Here is a 16,817-nt window from a genome sequence, read left to right as displayed (position 1 = left end):
CTTCAATCAGTGTAGATGAAGGTGAGGGGACGGGCTACAGAGGGATTTTTAATCCTTGAGACATGGATTGTGTATGTGGGCCATTCAGAGGGTGAAGGGGCAAGACAAAAGATTGACATGCTTTTGAACGGGTTATGGCAGTAGGTGCCAGGCTCACTGGTTTTAATGTGTCAAGAACTGCAACGCTGCTGGGTTTTTCACGCTCAACAGTTTCCCGTGTGTATCAAGAATGGTCCACTACCCAAAGGACATCCAACCAACTTGACACAACTGTTGAGGCATTAGAGTCAACATGGGCCAGCATCCCTGGGGGAACATTTGACACCTTGTAGTCCATGAGCCGACGAATTGAGGCTGTTCTGAGGGCAAAGGGGGTGCAACTCAATATTAGAAAGGTGTTGCTAATGTTGTGTTAATTCAGTGTACACAGGGTACTGAGTCGATGTGCAGAGGTACGAGGTAATTGAGGAAGATACCATATGTATATGCAGTTAGGGATAAAGTGACGAGGCAACATGATAGATTAACAGTAGCAGCAGCGTATGTGATGAGTCAGAGTTAATGCAAAAAGGGTCAATGCAGATATTCCAGGTAGCCATTTGATGAACTATTTAACAGTCTCAAGGCTTGGGCGTAGAAGCTGGTCACGGTCCTGTTGTGTGTGTGTGCGTGTGCGTGCAAATGCGTGTGTGCACAGTACACGTGCCTGTACTGAATGTACCTGAGTTTGTGTACATATCCAATCGGGCTCCCAAGTGGCGCAGTGGTCAAAGGCACAGCATCTCAGTGCAAGAGCTGTCACTACAGTCCCTGGTTCCAATCCAGGATGTATCACATCTGGCTGTGATTCGGAGTCCCATAGGGCGGCGCACAATTACCCAAGTGTCGTCCAGGTTTGCCCCGGGGTAGGCTGTCATTGTAAATAAGAATTTGTTCTTAATTGACAAGGGTGCTAGTGGGCAGATGGGTGGGGAGAAGACAGGTGTGTGTTACTGGGGGAAAAATCTAAGGGAATTATATATTTATAATTCCTAAAAAGTAATGTAGCAACAGCAGATTGTGATTCGCTTGGTTATAAAGGGGCTTTTCTAACTTAATATTTTTCCGCTGTAGAAGCTATGACAGTCTAAATCGCTCCTAGACCCCTTAAGTGGATATTGCCATAACATAACTGAAAGGAGTTAACGATTCATGCAAAAACAAATATTGAATAATGAAAGGGAGTCTCTTGGCTATCTGAAGGAAAGCACTTCTGAAATAGAGAGAGAAATAAGTACAATATGTTAGCAGGGTGGAGAGAGAGCGAGCGAGAGAGAGATGGAGTAGGAACCATACAATGCGTAGTATGACGGTTAGTGCACTCAGCGAGCAGCAAGCGGTGTCACTCGCAGCCTGAGTGTTAAACAGCTCATGTGCAAATGCGTGGCTGTCACACACACCCACAAACACAGAGAGAGACGCAGACTCCCTCCGAGCCATACTACTGTCATGATGTTGGCCTGTGGGTAAGGTTTGTGACCACCCCCCATAAATACCTTTCTCCCTTCCCTCTCTCTTGACTCTACAGAGGGACTCTTGAATAGCCTTTGTTAAACATAAAGAGTCTGGGAACATCAAACAAGTGGAGGGAAAGGAACCATATTTCGGTAATAGAACCAATTGAAAATATGCATTGGTACTTAATGAATATGATGTCAGTTCGGTTGTCATCTAAGACATTATGACTGATGGCAGGATGACCAAAACTGTATCTGGGAAATTCTACACATTATAGTTATCAGATTCACATGGAATTGTTGTGCAATTCAATTGTTTATATATACAATTATTTGTGAAAAGATTAAATTTAATTTTAGCTTAGACTTAGGGCTCTGCTCAATCAGTGGCCCTTCCCTGTGAAGAGACATGAGTTATAAACTATGAAACAGACCCTTCTCTCCCTCCACTATATAAGCCCTTGACAAAAATGTAACTCTCTGTTCCGAGGACAATAGGACGACCATACGTTGAAAAGGGCTAACATGTCAACTACAGAACTAAGCCAACCTCAGCGTGAGCTTTGGTTGTGAATGGTATAAACTTTGAACTCTTATTCACTAAAGAAGTGAGACATCCTAACCGTTGAGTTAGCAACAGCAGCTGTAAACTTGGGCTAGGAAAGGACAGATGACCTATCCCGTCTACAACACAATGACGATACTACATCCTATCCAAATGACCACCAGTGACATTCTTCAAAGGACAAAGGACTCGGTTGGGCAACACGGCCTTCCATCTACGAACAACCTACCGAAGCGCAGCTCAGAGTAAATATTTATTACGTTTTCCTTTTCCAAATGGGCGGTAATTTAGAATACATAAGATAATGTATTTATGATAGCAGAGCTTCTCCCTTTGTTCCTCAGTCTTCCTGCTCTTTCACTCAAACCCAACCCCCTTTCCTTTGTGTAACCAGCCATGTTGGCTCCGTCCACCAGGCACGTTTTCCTCTATGACATAATTTGTAATCAAGGTATGATTCATTCTGTGTATATGTAATTCTGTGTGATTAATTTGGTATTTAGTAAATAAATATTTAAACCCAATTTGGTATTGCTGACTCAACTTGTTAGCCAGGGTTTGTGAACCAAGAATTTACAACTTTCAGATGAGACTGAAATAAGGTGACGATTAATATTGACTGCTATTGATGTAAAATATGTAAAACTAACCCAAGATAGTTCATCTGTGTGGTTGTCAATGGGAACAAATAAAGAATAGGGGGCAGAACAAGCAAGGAGGTGGACAGTGCCAAGTACGAGATAGCGAGACCTTATTGGCATGTTCTAGCATTTTCTTTGCATATTTCTGTTAGGCATGTGTGCAATAACTCAATTCGGGCGCCTTGTAAACAAAGCAATTTCTTTTACACTTTGACTGTCACGGGATTCTTCCTGGGTAGGAGAGGTGGACCAAAACGCAGCGTGGTTATTTAGATACATCTTTAATCAAGATGAAAATACAACCATATACAAAAACAAGAAATGTGCAAAACCGAAAACAGCCCTATCTGGTGTAACAAACACAAAGACAGGAACAATCACCAACAAAATCCAACACAAAACAGGCCACCTAAATATGGCTCCCAATCAGAGACAATGACTAACACCTGCCTCTGATTAAGAACCATATCAGGCCCAAACACAGAAACAGACAAACAAGACATCCAACATAGAATGCACACTCAGATCACACCCTGATCAAACTAAACATAGAACATACAAAGCAAACTATGGTCAGTGTGTGACATTGACAAAGAGTCACATCAACAAAACGTAGAATATGTTACGAACAGGGTGCACTGAAAGAAACGTTTATTGAGATAGGCTTTTTTCTTTTATGTGAAAATCCATAGAATGTCGGCCCAGTTCCATCTCGCTCCGCACTCTCCCACTGCCGGCCACTGGGCTTCCTCTCCTTACCATATTTGGTGGGGAGTGGAAATTCCAACCGGATAGGGCTGTCGTGGTGACCGTATTACCACCACAACAGCAGTCATGAATCATGACCACAGTAAAAATTCCATGTGCCCATTGAGTCACGATAATCTCCTCTTATTCACTCTGGACATGCGTTGGTACTATCCAACTCCATATCGACCGTCAAGTCGCTAATGACCTGGTACTTAGAGCTCTATATGCCCTCTAACCATCAATGCAAATGCAATTGAAAATCACAAACACTTACCATCAAAACAGTATTGTGCTTTTAAAGCCCACCTCACTGAAGAAAGAAGTTCAACAGGTGATTGATACTGAGTGGAAAAGATGATTGTTGAGGATGTCGTTTTCAAACCTAACAAAAAAAAATGTAGGCATATTTGAGTTAATGCATTGGTCTATAAATGCGTCCAAACCCGAAAAAAAATCTGAATTAAAATAATGATTGTGCCATAATACAATACGTAGCCTACCCCATATTACGCACGGCAGAAAAACATCAAACAAAACGTATTTAAGATGTCTTTGGTACATCTTTGGTCTCGCCTATACTTCAACATTAAACCAGTTCTAGTAATCACCTTTTAGTGTGGACAGTATTATTTTGCATACCAGACTGGATACCTTATGCTACGCTCCAAAATGAGTCTGGGAGAGAATGAACAGGCCTAGGCAACGTCTGTTGGTTAATTGATTGTGCAGGGCGGTTTACAGAGTTAGCCTACAATTATAGTGATTTTGAATAACCTACTAATACCGCATTTTAATATTTTCATATTTAACAGGGTGACACATTACCGTTATCTGCAGAATCTCACCACCATGCATGTTCTTCTTCTCCTCTCTCCTCTGCTTTTCTCAAGCATGTTACGACAGAACTTCCTGAACAGATTACCCTTGGTTTCCCAAAATGAAGCACTTGGAAGCTTCAGGAGCAGGGTTGAAGAGCCCATGGCATTCTGAGATTCGATGGAATATCACCTGCCACGCAGCAAGAGGCTGGCTGCTTCTCAAATAGTGGTTGATGCCGTGGAGTGAAGTAATGGAGTAGTCTACCAGGCATTATTGAGAAGGAAAAAAAATCACCCGGGGAGAAAACGGCCTCCATTCGCTATTCCAGTGGATGATGTATTTCCCCCCTGCCCCTGTTCCTGCCCATTTGATAATGGGCCATTCTAAATCGAAAACAAATTTGACACATTAGTAAAGACAAGATTACATTGAGAATAGATTTATCGGTGAAAATATGACCACTTGATGAGAGAACAGCTGTGCAGCCTAAGGCAAGGAACAGAACACAATATTGTTTTGTGACTTTCTCAATTCGTCAATAGCCTACAGTCGCATCATGCAGCCCAGATGTATTTTGATTTCTAAGACATTCATAGGTTTGTATTATTCACAACTAAAGTTGCCTAATAACTCTAAATCTAGCATATATGACCTGTTTCATATGTTCACTTTTATGCTATATAGTCACGTCATATGCGCACTTGCTCCACAATGGGAAGCTTGTATGCGTGTTTTTTTCTGCGTGGATGCCTGGAGATGATAAATGTGTTTATGTTATTTAACGGTCAATTAACGTGAGACCGGCAGGCTTTTGCATGACAACAACCAGCTGACAAAATTGCATGAACACCACAGCCTGAAAACTGGATGCTTCAGATTTGTACATCCGGTGAAACATTTGTCTCCTTGTTCTAGATGGTGCACTGCACCGAGGCAGGACAGACAGCCAGACTGACGCGCGCGCGCACACACACGCACACACACAGCACACTTTCATGTTAAACTCACCCTGACAACATGCCTAACAATCCATATTACATGTCTACTACACAGAAGGACATGGTGTCTTCAAACCCAGTTGTGTTATTCACACACATGGGCTGTTTCACAGGATGTCAAAATGTGAAGAATGGATGTCCTGTGTGTGCGTGTGTATGAGCACGGGTGTGTGTGTGACTGCATAACTGTGTGTATTAATGCTACAGACAATGCTGAATGAGTGTATCCATTGTAGGACATCTCTCTCCTGTTTCCTCACACAATGGGAGAGCTATCTGCCATCACAGTGATAAGGTAGAATGTGGACCGACAGGGAGGGACATCTCTCTCCTGTTTCCTCACACAATAGGAGAGCTATCTGCCATCACAGTGATAAGGTAGAATGTGGACCGACAGGGAGGGACATCTCTCTCCTGTTTCCTCACACAATGGGAGAGCTATCTGCCATCACAGTGATAAGATAGAATGTGGACCGACAGGGAAGGACATCTCTCTCCTGTTTCCTCACACAATGGGAGAGCTATCTGCCATCACAGTGATAAGGTAGAATGTGGACCGACAGGGAGGGACATCTCTCTCCTGTTTCCTCACACAATAGGAGAGCTATCTGCCATCACAGTGATAAGGTAGAATGTGGACCGACAGGGAGGGACATCTCTCTCCTGTTTCCTCACACAATGGGAGAGCTATCTGCCATCACAGTGATAAGATAGAATGTGGACCGACAGGGAAGGACATCTCTCTCCTGTTTCCTCACACAATGGGAGAGCTATCTGCCATCACAGTGATAAGGTAGAATGTGGACCGACAGGGAGGGACATCTCTCTCCTGTTTCCTCACACAATGGGAGAGCTATCTGCTATCACAGTGTAAGGTAGAATGTGGACCGACAAGGATTTCAAATGCACATAACAAACAATGAAACAATGAAATTCTAATTACCACGAGCGCAAACAATTTACCCTACCTGTGACATTTGCACCGTGGGACTGTTCGATTATTCATTCATTTCGCAAAAAGTGAAGCAGAGAGTGTCAGAGTAGGATATATTAACGTTTGGTATAATCCTTGTCACATCGGATATGAATAAAGTAATAATCTATTCAAGCCACTTCTATTAGACATTCTGTTCCCCAAAAATAAAACTTGACCTTGTATTCTCATCTCTTCCAAATGTCACACGCGGGTGTACAATGAGGATTTTAGTCAATCGTGTTTGTTGTGAGATAATTATACTTTTCAAATTGTATCTTGCCTGAATCGGGGATCTCTTTTTGTAATGAAAGTTTAATTTTCGTGGAGATGTGTCTGGGAATTTTCATCCTTCTTTAAAGAGAGTACATGCTTATAATATTATTTTTGCTATCTAGAACCCAAAAGGGTTTGTCTCTCCATAGGAGTAACCTTTAAAGAACTATTTTGGTTCTACATGGAACCAAAAAGGGTTCTCCTATGGGGACAGCCGAGGAACCCTTTCGGGAGGATTTTATCTAAGAGGTGTAGGAACTTACGGCATATCATTATACTGATTTTGTTCTCGTCTGAAGTCATGAAGTTAATGTTGGAGTGATGTTTAAGTTGTTAAATGTAAAAGTTTCTGTGGGTTATACTTTTAAGGACACTCTGGGCTCAACGTGCTCAAAAACATCACCTGTATACTTTTGTATTGCAGCCTTCTGCCTACATCTTTCAAGGTTTCAAAATCACCACCTAAACATTCTCTACAATGCCGCTAACTTTTCTCAATCATTCTAGAATAGAGTCCACATCATTCTAGCCTAATGTCGACTCTGTGACGGGGATGCAAAGAAGTGAGCTCACTCCACACTGACCTGAGTTCAGTTTCAGAGTAACGGACTATTCCGACGGCCCGGCGCATTGCGTATTCTCACCGGGTGACCTGGAGTCATCATCATCAAAATTCACAGTCCAACAGCATGATTCAGCCGTTCGCCATATACAAACCCGCTAGCCAGATGGAGGCTTCTGCACTGAAGTCAGTCAGACAAAACGTTCAGCACATATTATTTTTCCTTTTCCATCCTTCCTTGGAGTTCCAGTAGAAAGTAATTCATCAGCAAACAGAGACATGGGCCGGCGGGTTTGCCCCACGGCTGGCCAAAATGCGCCCCATTTCAATAAACCAAGAAGATAATAACGAGCAGGCCATTTAAAATTCCATTAATGCCTGAGGTGTGTGCGTACACGTGTGTGTGTATGTGTGTGTATGTGTGTGTGTGTGTGTTGGTGTGTGTGCGGCCAGTGAAGTGAGTGTATAGCCTTCTAGTATGGGCAGTTTAGTTAAAACTATAATTTTGATATCATGGATGGCCAGTCCTTGCATCCATAGCTCTGTCTATTCATTTGAGAGTGGTTACATGGTTACATTGCCATATCCCCCCAGCTTTTTACCCAAGACAGGGGTGGGGAGTGACTTTTATTGTTTCAATTTCCTATTGCCGCTTTACAGTTTTTTCCAACTGCTTACACACGTTTTCAAAACGGTCTCCTTTTTTTCACAACTCCACACACAATTCCCAAAACTGCACACACAAAATGCAAAATGCCTCACATCTCCTTCAAAATGTAACACTGCATTCAAAATGACATAAACACATGTCAGAATGAAGCATTTGCATCAAATGGCGAACACTGCTTTCATAATAGTACATTTTTGGATATACCATGTAAACACTGTTGTTCTAAATCTAAAGCTCTTTGGTCTTTCATAGGCTTATATCTACATTTCAATACAATGTTCTACAGTGAAAGTAATCTGCTGAGAGGGGTAACAAGTACACTGTAAACACCAATGCAATGTAGAAACAGAAAATATGTATTAGGCCAAACATTACTGCTGTATACAGTAGCATACAACAAAACCATAAACATATGTAAACCAAAAGTATATTCTTTAGAATACAGTAAAGAACACAATTGTGTGTGTGGGGTCCCGGGGGGACAGTCCAGGAATTGGTAAGGGAGGGGCAGTCACCAGTGCTAAGCTACGCTTCATCTCTTCTCTGGCCTGGGTCTGGTCACAATACTTTGTCCACATCACAAGATACGTTTTCTCTTGCCAAACATGGAGGGAAGTATCTCCTAGCATGGCGTATCCAACCTTGGACAGAGGCAACCTCTATGTCCCCACATGGAGGGAAGTATCTCCTAGCATGGAGTATCCAACCTTGGACAGAGGCAACCTCTATGTCCCCACATGGAGGGAAGTATCTCCTAGCATGGAGTATCCAACCTTGGACAGAGGCAACCTCTATGTCCCCACATGGAGGGAAGTATCTCCTAGCATGGCGTATCCAACCTTGGACAGAGGCAACCTCTATGTCCCCACATGGAGGGAAGTATCTCCTAGCATGGCGTATCCAACCTTGGACAGAGGCAACCTCTATGTCCCCACATGGAGGGAAGTATCTCCTAGCATGGCGTATCCAACCTTGGACAGAGGCAACCTCTATGTCCCCACATGGAGGGAAGTATCTCCTAGCGTGGCGTATCCAACCTTGGACAGAGGCAACCTCTATGTCCCCACATGGAGGGAAGTAGTATCTCAGAGGCAACCTATGTCGTGGCGTATCCAACCTTGGACAGAGGCAACCTCTATGTCCCCACATGCGTCCACCATTGCCTGGAGAAGCGGCATGCAGGCATAGGGTTGGCGATCATATACTTTCCAGTGCCAGGCTGAGAAGAATTCCTCTATGGGATTTAGAAAAGGTGAATATGGGGGTAGGTACAAAACTACACAAAATTGTGGATGGATGGCAAACCAGTTTTGGACCAGAACAGCCCGGTGAAAACTAACATTGTCCCATAAAACTATAAATCTAGCAGGCTCCTGATCTGGATCAGGGACAAGCATTGTGTAAATTGCATCCAGAAAAGTGAGCATATGGCCGGTGTTGTACGGACCCAGTGTTGCATTGTGATGGAGGACCCTGTTTTGAGTGATGGCAGCACATAGTTATATTACCCCCACGCTGTCCGGGGACATTGGTAAATGCCCTCTGTCCTATTACATTTCTTCCGTGGCGCCTGGTTTTGGTGAGGTTGAAGCCAAAGCCACATAAACAAATTCATGGCGAATTACATGGGCATCCAGCTCCAATACTCTCTGTAACAGACAAAAGAATATACAGATGTGTAGATATGGTATGTCTGAAGTACTGGAAGTAGTGTTGCATATATACCTCTACAAAGTCATATCGCATATTCTTGACTCTGTCAGAGTTTTTCTCAAATGGCACCTGGTAAAGTTTTCATCGTCACGCGGTGCCTTTGGAGGATGCGTTGTATGGTCAACAGGATTACAGCATTGATGTTGTTAAGTATGGTGTCATTCTTCAAGATATGCTCTCTTATCTCTCGAATCCTAATTCCATTGTTGGCCAAAACCATATTTATAATTGCAGTCTCTTGTACATCTGTAAACAAGCGTCCTCGTCCTCCATGATGTCTTTGCCTTTCCACTCTGTACAGAATTCAAACACAGTATGTGTTCAGCATAGGAACTGTAAACAATGTACAAAAAATGTAGTACAGCATGAAAACCAACCTCATTCATTCAATGTAGTACAGCATGATGACCAACCTCATTCATTCAATGTAGTACAGCATGATAACCAACCTCATTCATTCAATGTAGTACAGCATGAAAACCAACCTCATTCATTCAATGTAGTACAGCATGATAACCAACCTCATTCATTCAATGTAGTACAGCATGATAACCAACCTCATTCATTCAATGCAGTGCAGCACGATAACCAACCTCATTCATTCAATGTAGTACAGCATGATAACCAACCTCATTCATTCAATGTAGTACAGCATGATAACCAACCTCATTCATTCAATGTAGTACAGCATGATAACCAACCTCATTCATTCAATGTAGTACAGCATGATAACCAACCTCATTCATTCAATGTAGTACAGCATGATAACCAACCTCATTCATTCAATGTAGTACAGCATAATAACCAACCTCATTCATTCAATGTAGTACAGCATAATAACCAACCTCATTCATTCAATGTAGTACAGCAAGATAACCAACCTCATTCATTCAATGTAGTACAGCATAATAACCAACCTCATTCATTCAATGTAGTACAGCATGAAAACCAACCTCATTCATTCAATGCAGTGCAGTAAATGGATGGATTATCGTTACAAATGTTTATGCAATACTATGCTGTCGTACGTATTTTACAGTACATTACTGTAATGCTAAAATAGTCATTAGATAGTTGCATACCTGTTCTCATTTCTGAAGGTTCGAATTATGGACGCCACTGTAAATCAATTCAAGTTGGGCTGGACTCTCAGTCCAGCCTCTCTCATGGTCAAACCGTGGTTGATCACATGATCAACAAGTGTTGCCCTAATCTCATCAGAGATGGCTCTCCTTCCTTCTCTTCTTTGCCCTCGTCCTCTTCTTCCTCTTTCTCTCCCTCCTACTCCTCTTGCTCTCTGTCCATTGTTGGCATCCCTTGTTCAAAACAGGTCATCTGACCTTTGACCTATTTATAGGCCTATACTACAGTAAAGCAGTGATTGGATAGTGATCAGTTAAGCTATTAGTGTTTGCACATGACATGCGAGGAGTGTGTGTGTGACCTGGTGAATAAGTGTAGCATTTTGATTGGTTGTGTTTGGAAAAGGAAAGCACGTCACTTCCTGTTAGATTTTTGTGTTTTAGGTAGAGAATTGTGTGTAGTGTTTTGAAAAAAGTGTTTTGCGCAATTGACAACTGAGTCAAAAGCTGAGAAATAGCTTATGGTTTTGGATATTTGGTGTGTAGTTTTGCACTTTGAGTGAGAGGTTTCAAAAATCGTGTGACATGAAAAGATTTTGTGTGTAAGCAGTTGGAAAAAAAACTGTAAACAAACTATACGATTTGGAGTAGAAACAACGTAATGGCCAAGTAAACAACAAAAACAAAACACACATGCTCACACACGTCCCACACTCTTAGAAAAAAGGTGATATCGAAAACCTTAAAGGGTTATTCGACTTTCCCCATAGGAGAACCCATTACATATCCCCTTTTGGTTCCAGGTAGAACCATTTTGGGTTCCATGTAGAACCCTTTCTACAAAAAGTTTTGGAAGCCTTTTTTCTTATGATGTGAACTGGGTCATGCTCTGTGCTGTCCTCTGTTGCTAATCAGTAAGCAGTGAGTGTGTGTTTAGTCTATTGCCGGGGTCAGTCTGTCAGCATGTCTCCATGTCTCCAGTGGCCCTGCCTCATGTTGCCCGTTTCACCCCCCTGACTCAGCAGGCGCTGGAACACTGAGCACACACACACGGCCAACTGGTCGAAATCACTCACTGCCCCACTTTAAAAACACTCACTTTAAAACTGGCAGTCAGTTGGCTCCAGCAAAAAACAAAGCCTCTCAGTGTGTGTGTGTGTGTGTGTGTGTGTGTGTGTGTGTGTGTGTGTGTGTGTGTGTGTTATTAAGTAAGCGTGTGTGTTATTAAGTAAGCGTGTGTGTGTGTGTGTGTTATTAAGTAAGCGTGTGTGTGTGCATGGTCAGAAATTCACTTTTTGGTCCAGAATGCCCTATTTTTATTTAGCAGACGCTCTTATCCAGAACGACTTACAGGAGCAATTGGGGTTAAGTGCCCTGCTCAAGGGCACATCGGCAGATTTCACCTAGTCGGCACAGGAATTCGTACCAGCAACGACCTTGCTGTTAAGAGCCCCAATGCTCTTAGAGCCACACCCCCCCCCCAAACAATTCACAATGAAGATAAATCACAGAAAAGATTGTACTCACATTCACCCAATGTAGAGCTGAGAGTTTCTTTTCCAGAGCTGAAACACACACACACACTCAAATATACAGTACCAGTCAAAAGTTTGGACGCTTGTACTCATTCAAAGGTTTTTCTTTATTTTTACTATTTTCTACATTGTAGAATAATAGAAGACATCAAAACTATCTAAACAACAAACTCCTGAGTGGCGCAGTGGTCTAAGGCACTGCATTGCAGTGGTCTAAGGCACTGCATTGCAGTGGTCTAGAGGTGTCACTACACTACAGTAACCAAAAAAAGTGTTAAAACAAAATAGATTTTATATTTGAGATTCTTCAAAATAAGCATCCATTGCCATGATGACAGCTTTGTAGACTCTTGGCATTCTCTCAACCGGCTTCACCGGGAATGCTTTTCCCACAGTCTTGACAGAGTTCCCACATATGCTGAGCACTTGTCGGCTGCTTTTCTTTCAACTGCAGTCCAAATAATCCCAAACCATCTCAACTGGGTTGAGGTCAGGTGATTGTGGAGGCCAGGTCATCTGATGCAGCACTCCATCACTCTCCTACTTGGTCCAGAAGGACCTTGAACAGCTTCTGTCCCCAAGCCATAAGACTGATGATAGTGTGTTAAATAGTTCAACAATAACTACCCAGACTATCTGCATTGACCTTTGCTGATGCTGATGCTGCCACTGTTAACTGTTATCTGTCACTTTATTCCTAGTTATATGTACATGTCTACCTCAATTACTTTTTCCCCTGCACATCAACTCTGTGCTGGTACCCCTTGTATATTGACAAGTTATCATTAATCGTTGTGTATCTATTAATACTTGCATTATTTTTACGTGTTTTACTTTTCTATTATTTCTCTATTTTATTTCTCTCTGCATTGTTGGGAAGAACCCGTAAGTAAGAATTTCACTGTTAGTCCACACCTGTTGTTTACAAACATGTGACAAATACAATTAGATTGGAATAGTACACTGGGGATTTGTCCATTGTCAAGCCAAACCTTTCTGGCTTGTGGTTTACGGCGATTGGTTAACCACTACTGGCCACACATTAGAAAATAATCTCTTCATAACCTTGTTATAGGAGATTTGGTCTAGATATGTTGTGAGAGTGTTGTGTTTGTGTTAAAGAGTTTTTGTGTTCTGATAAAAGTGTTACACTGTTCCTGTGATGTTTCTGTAACGTTTAGGCCCCTCACTCTTGATAGCGATGACGAGAGTGTTGTGGTTACATTGATCGTTGTGTTTGTGCTCTGACAAAGTTGTGGAAGTGTTTTTGTGATTTTTCTATAACGTGTGACTACTCACTCTTGATGGAGATGATGAGTTGGGGGATGACTGGCAGGATCTTGGTGCCCCCGTGCTCCAGCATGTCGTGGACCTCCAGGCGGGTGAAGAAGTCGTATGGGGGGCACCGTCTCACACAGCCCGTCGAAGAACAGAGACAGGTAATGGTGGTAGTCAAGTTTCTCCATCTGTACCTGGGGAATAGACAAACATACACATGCACGATTATATGGTCACTAGGGACTGAATATTAGTGAGACAATGGATGAGGATCTCCCCTTGTTCATCCTCTACATTGCGATAGAAACCAGTCATTGTCTGTCCTCATCTTCAACTCTTTCTCTTTGATTATCCTCGGATTCACACAATATCCAGGGCCAAGCCTTTTCTGACCAGGCCCAGATGAAGACAGGAGGACAGCTTTTGGTGGACATCATGACACCCCAACATCTAGTATCCTGTGGGCCGACACTTTAACACCTGTTTGTGACACTGTTTAGGCCTACACAAATGGGGACAATATAAAGAGGTCCATTCAGCTACTGAACCTGTCTGGATTACGTGCGTTGGTATTGAGTTTGTTACAGTGTATTACAGTAGGCAGAGCAACACGACTCGTGTTATGATGAACTCAGAGAGCAGTCATGGTCACGCCAAACTTCACAGAAAAGGTCAGGTGACAAGGCCACCCGTCTCTCCTCTCACACACTGTGTGTGTGTACGTGTGTTTGGCGCACGTGTGTGTCAACAGAAGGTCATGTTGTTCTATTAGATTGTATGAACTCCAGTGTGGTGACTATTGTTGGCCGAGGGGAAGGGGCGAACCTGTTTCATGTAATGAAAGCCAATCCTGTGTAGAGAAGAGATAAACACTGCACAACCCTGGAGCAGCCAGGAGTCTTAAAGAACAGCTGAACCCCATCGCCCCGTCCCTCCTACACCCCACTGGGTAACGCTGCCATCAAAATGTCACTGCCACGCGGACCAGGGTGACTTTGATGTCCCAGGCCTCTCACAGAGCCCCCCGTTACATGCACAACTTCAAAGCAAGTGGACCCCCTGACACAAGTTTCATGGGAAAACAGAGAGAAGGAGAGAGAAGGAGAGAGACAGAGAGAGACAGAGAGAGACAGAGAAAGAGAGACACAGAGAGAGAGACACAGAGAGAGAGAGAGAGACAGAGAGAGAGAGACAGATAGAGAGACAGAGTGAGAGAGACAGAGAGACAGAGAGACAGAGAGAGAGAGACAGATAGAGAGACAGAGTGAGAGAGACAGAGAGAGAGAGACAGAGAGACAGAGAGAGAGACAGAGAGAGAGAGACATAGAGAGACACAGAGAGAGAGAGAGAGAGAGAGAGACAGATAGAGAGACAGAGAGAGAGAGAGAGACAGAGAGAGAGAGACAGAGAGAGAGAGACAGATAGAGAGACAGAGTGAGAGAGACAGAGAGAGAGAGACAGAGAGACAGAGAGAGAGACAGAGAGAGAGAGACAGAGAGAGAGAGACAGAGAGAAGGAGAGAGACGGAGAGAAGGAGAGAGACGGAGAGAAGGAGAGAGACAGAGAGAGACAGAGAGAGCACACAGTGTGTGTTAGCACAGAGACTGAGCTGATTGCTTTGAGGCAATTTGCTGGCTAACCTTGACCTTTTCTGGCTTGGTCAAGATCATCATTGTGAGTCAGGCAGGCGGGCGGGCGGAGAGATGAGAACAAAAGCAAAAATGCACCGGGAGAGAGTGGGAGTGGCGAGATGACACTCACAGACACAGCATGGATAACTACAACCTGCCTGTGGCAGGACGAGCCACATAGGAACAGAGAACATGCTACAAGCTGCATTCAGAAGAGATTTGGACATAATAGGTTACAGTAGACAATGTAATGTCAGTCAGTGAGTAAGAACAGTGGTTCCCAAACTGTGTCGGCAGTTTATTTATTATCAGTCCGGCTTTCAACTTACTCTTCAGATTTTAAATAGTAGAATGCACAAGGTACAACTTTGAAATGAGGTAGAGATTCATCAGTTTTCCTCTTGCCATGTCAGTCATCATATACCTTTGAGCAGGGTTTCCCAAACTGGGTCCTGGGGCCCCCTCGGGCCCCCAAGGTGCATGGTTAGTTTTTCCCCCTAGCACTACACAGCTGATTCAAATAACCAACTCATTGTGACGTTTTGATGATTTGAATCAGCTGTTTAGTGCAGGGTGGGGGGGGGGGCCAAGTGCAACCAGAGTGGCCCCAGGACCGCGTTACTATGCAACCACCAGCTAATCACTAGCTAGCTCGTCTGGGCTTGTTGCTGTTAGCTAGCACATGAACAAGCAGTACCTCTGTAGTCAGAAATTACACAAATTACCACCATAGCTAGATCCTTCAAGCCTCCTTCATCCCCTCTTTCCACTGGGATTCTCTGCCTCTAACCCTATTACAGGGGTTGAGTCACTGGCTTACTGGTACTCTTTCATGCCGTCCCCAGGAGGGGTGCGTCACTTGAGTGGGTTGAGTCACTGACGTGATCTTCCTGTCTGGGTTGGCACCCCCCGCTCCCTTGGGTTGTGCCGTGGCGGAGATCTTTGTGGGCCATACTCGGCCTTGTCTCAGGATGGTAAGTTGGTGGTTGAAGATATCCCTCTAGTGGTGTGGGGTCTGTGCTTTGGCAAAGTGGGTGGGGTTATATCCTTCCTGGTTGGCCCTGTCCGGGGGTATCATCGGATGGGGCCACAGTGTCTCCTGACCCCTCCTGTCTCAGCCTTCAGTGTTTATACTGCAGTAGTTTGTTTCGGGGGCTAGGGTCAGTTTGTTATATCTGGAGTACTTCTCCTGTCTTTTCCGGTGTCTTGTGTGAATTTAAGTATGCTCTCTCTAATTCTCTCTTTCTCTCTTTCTTTCTCTCTCTCGGAGGACCTGAGCCCTAGGACCATGTCTCAGGACTACCTGGCATGATGACTCCTTGCTGTCCACAGTCCACCTGGCCGTGCTGCTGCTCCAGTTTCAACTGTTCTGCCTGCGGCTATGGAATCCAGACCTGTTCACCGGACGTGCTACTGTCTCAGATCTGCTATTTTCAACTCTCTAGAGACAGCAGGAGCGGTAGAGATACTCTTAAAAAAAGCCAACTGACATTTTCTCCTGAGGTGCTGACTTGCTGCACCCTCGACAACTACTGTGATTATTATTATTTGACCATGCTGGTAATTTATGAACATTTGAACATCTTGGCCATATTCTGTTATAATCTCCACCCGGGCCAGAAGAGGACTGGCCAGCCCTCATAGCCTCGTTCCTCTCTAGGTTTCTTCCTAGATTTGGGCCTTTCTAGGGAGTTTTTCCTAGCCAACGCGCTTCTACACCTGCATTGCTTGCTGTTTGGAGTTTTAGGCTGGGTTTCTGTAGAGCACTGAGATATCAGCTGATATGCAAAGGGCTATATAAATAAACTTGATTTGATTTAGAGCGCTA

General features: G+C 43.6%; 1 pseudogene; it reads right to left on the bottom strand.

Moving 5' to 3' along the window:
• Nucleotides 1-16,817, bottom strand: part of LOC135507518 (parkin coregulated gene protein-like) — a 199,267-nt pseudogene that overhangs the window by 168,646 nt on the left and 13,804 nt on the right.

Source organism: Oncorhynchus masou, chromosome 21 (assembly GCF_036934945.1).
Source record: "Oncorhynchus masou masou isolate Uvic2021 chromosome 21, UVic_Omas_1.1, whole genome shotgun sequence".
NCBI classification, from domain to species: domain Eukaryota; kingdom Metazoa; phylum Chordata; class Actinopteri; order Salmoniformes; family Salmonidae; genus Oncorhynchus; species Oncorhynchus masou.
This window is presented reverse-complemented; position numbering and strand designations above follow the sequence as displayed.